Source organism: Oryzias melastigma, unplaced genomic scaffold (assembly GCF_002922805.2).
Source record: "Oryzias melastigma strain HK-1 unplaced genomic scaffold, ASM292280v2 sc00322, whole genome shotgun sequence".
In the NCBI taxonomy this organism is placed as follows: Eukaryota; Metazoa; Chordata; class Actinopteri; order Beloniformes; family Adrianichthyidae; genus Oryzias; species Oryzias melastigma.
This window is the reverse complement of record NW_023416926.1, coordinates 14,388-17,938: the sequence shown is the minus strand read 5'-3', so window position 1 is coordinate 17,938 and position 3,551 is coordinate 14,388.

The window sequence follows — 3,551 nt, the reverse complement described above, 5'->3', positions numbered from 1 at the left end:
TCATATTTCAGTTTAGTTAGATTTGTAGATGTCAGCCATGTCTTTTTTTTGTTTTTGTTTCAATTATTTAAGGCCCTGTCATGTGAAGCTGTAAGATAATTACTTTTGTTTATTAAATAAAGCAGCAGATGTGAGGAAAAGAACAATATGTTGGACATTTGTGACTTATATATATATATTGTCAACACCACAGGTCTTTAAATGCCTTTAAGTCATCTACACATTTCATACTCGTTTTCTATGGATGACAAACATTTAGGACAAGTAGCTAAACTGTGCATTACCAACAACAAGTGGTGAGAAGAATTGGGGAAAAAAATGTTTAATTACAAACTGAGCATTTGTGAGACATTACATATGAGAACTAAAGCTGATGGACAAATACAACTTAAATCAGTGTGTCGTAATTGAACAATGACGCCCTCAGTGCATCAAAATATTCATTCAATAAATCCTCTGTCTGGAGATGTGGACACTTTTGTTTGTATCCTTCTATTCAGTAAATACAAACCCACAATAGTCAAATTTTTTAAAATAATGTAATAATAATAAAGCATAAATACATGATGTACTTAATTGTTAAATTTATGATAATAATAATAAAATAACCTAAAAATGCCCAAAGTAAAATCACACTGATATAATATGTTTACTTTTTAACACTGACAATGCAATGTTAACACATTTCTCTTTATTCTGAAAGAATGATAAAGCCCTCAGGCCTGTAATGATCCACAGAAAGAGAACACTGGGACTGAAAGGGTTAACCCCGGTTTGAGTGGGTTGGAGCTTTTCTGCAGAGCCAATAGGAGGAGTTTTTCTGGATGACATCACTGCTTCACATTAGCATACTGATTCACTTGTTAACTAGCTGACAGTAAGTTCTTCACTAGTTCACTAGTGACATTTATAGGAATGCACAAGTGAACTAGTAAGAAAACATTGTGCTCACTAGTAAACTAGTAAGCTTTTTGCACTGCACTAGTGAACTAGAGACATTTTTAGCCGTCACTAGTTAACTAGTAAGACTTAAATACGTCGCACTAGTCAACTAGTTCACATTTTGAATGTCACTACTTAACTGGTTCGATATTTTGATCGCACTAGTTAACTAGTCAGCTTACAGGAGCCTTACTAGTAAACTTGTAGGACATTTACATGTGACTAGTTCACTAGTGGCCTTTTGAGAGTATCACTAGTTAACTAGTAAATATGATCCTCTAGTAAACTAGTGCACATTTTTAGACATTACTAGTTAACTAGTGTGATGAAGACGCAGAGGTGTTTGGATCCATGTGCGAGCAGGTAATATTTAATAAACATCCAAAACAGACAGGGGCAAAAACAGAGACGTAGTCAGGAGCCAGGCAGAGGTCAAGGAAGAGGAGCTAGACAAGGAGGCGAGTAAAACGGACAAGGGTCAAAACACGAGTAAGCAAAAGATATAACAGAACCGCTCAGAAATTGCTAGTGTGAACTTGGCAATACTTAGCGGAGATGAGGAGTAAGGTGAACATATAAATAGGGTGAGTCTGATGAAGGTAATAGCGTACAGCTGGTGAAGAAGCAATCAGTATTCTGGAGAGGGATCCCTCTGGTGGTCAGGAGTGGAACTGGAAGTTGGAGTCCTGACAGAGCCCCTCCCCTGCGAGCGGCTCCGGAAGCGAGAAGGCCACCGACGACGGGGACAACCCCGGGGACAGGGAGCAGGCCAATCTGGATGGTCACGATGAAAGTCAGAGATTAAGGAGGGGTCCAGGATGTCGTCCGAGGCAAACCAGGAACGTTCCTCTGGGCTATACCCCTCCCAGTCCACCAGATATTGTAGACAAGAACCCCGTCGTCGGGAATCCATGATGCCGTTGACGCAGGAGACCTCCTCGCCGTCCACTATTAGAGGTGTCACTGTGGCGTCGCCGGACTCAGGAGGTAGAGTCCTGTCTGACGGACCAATGGTAGGTTTGAGCAGGGAGACGTGGAAGGTCGGGGAGATCCGGTAAGATGGGGGTAAGGCGAGATGGAACGACACGGGTGTGACTTGTTTAATGACTTTGAAGGGACCCACAAACTTCGGACTCAGTTTTCTGCACGGCAGCCTCAGCCGTAGATCCCGAGTAGACAGCTACACCCACTGGCCAGGAAGGATGTCGGGCCCCGGATGATGGCGGCGATCAGCCTGTGCCTGGAACCGACGGACAGCACGCAGTAGCTGAATGTGTGCAGCCTCCCAGGTTTCCCCGCTGCGCTGAAACCAGTCATCCACTGCTGGTAAATCTGAGGGGCCCCCCACCCAGGGGAAGAAGGGATGCTGAAAACCCAGAACACACTGGAACGGGGATAATCCAGTGGATGTCTTTGTCAAAGAGTTCTGCGCATATTCTGCCCAGACCAGGAACTAGCTCCAGTCCTCCTGACGTCGACTGCAGTAGGTGATCTCCTGGTTGAGCCGCTCCACTTGTCCGTTGGATTGGGGGTGGTAGCCCAAAGTTAGGCTGACATTTATGCCCAGCCCCTTGCAGAGTTCCCGCCAGACACGTGACGTAAACTGTGGGCCCCGGTCCGAAACGACATCTTCAGGGATGCCGTAGTGTCGGAAGACGTGGAGGAGAAGCTGTTCAGCGGTCTCCATAGCGGTGGGCAGCTTGGGCAAAGGGAGCAGACGACAGGCCTTGGAAAAACGATCAATAACCGTGAGTACTGCAGTGCAGATCCGTGATAAAGTCTACTGCGATGTGCGACCAGGGACGATGAGGTGAGGGCAATGGTTGTAGAAGCCCGGCCGGGAGTTGACGTGGAGGCTTGGCCATCTGACACTGGCTGCAGGCCGTCCCAAACTGAGCCACATCCGCCAGCATGGTTGGCCACCAGAAGGAATTCTGCATGAGAGACTGAGTGCCCGCCACACCTGGGTGTCCAGCAGCGGGAGTGTCATGGACCAAGTGCAGAACTCGTTGACGATGAGGGGGAGGCACGTAGATTTTGTCGACATGGCAAGACGGTGGAGGCGGTTCCTGTTGATTACACTCCATCAGTTCTGTGATGACGTCCCACTGGATGGGAGCCAGAAGCAACGATGCAGGCACTATGGGTTCAGCAGACCCTGGCCTCTCGTCCTCCGTCTCATGCAGGCGAGAAAGTGCATCTGCTTTGCCATTTTTGGAGCCTGGTCGAAAGGCGACTTGAAAGTGGAATCGGGAGAAGAAGACAGACCACCTAGCTTGGCGAGGGTTCAACCTCTTGGCCGCCTTGATGTACTCCAGGTTCTTGTGATCCGTCAACACCAAGAATGGATGCGTCGCCCCCTCCAGCCAATGTGTTCACTCTGTGAAGGCTTTCTTTATAGTGAGTAATTACCGATCCCTCACGTCATAGTTCCTCCCCGCACTGGTGAGTTTCCTGGAATAGAAGGCACATGGAAACATCTTGGAGGACTCACCATGACGTTGAGACAGAACCACCCCTATTCCAGTATTCAAAGTCCCATTTACTTACATTGGGAAACAGACAGTTATTTCTCAGTCATTTTATATGTCAGAATAACCATTCTTCCT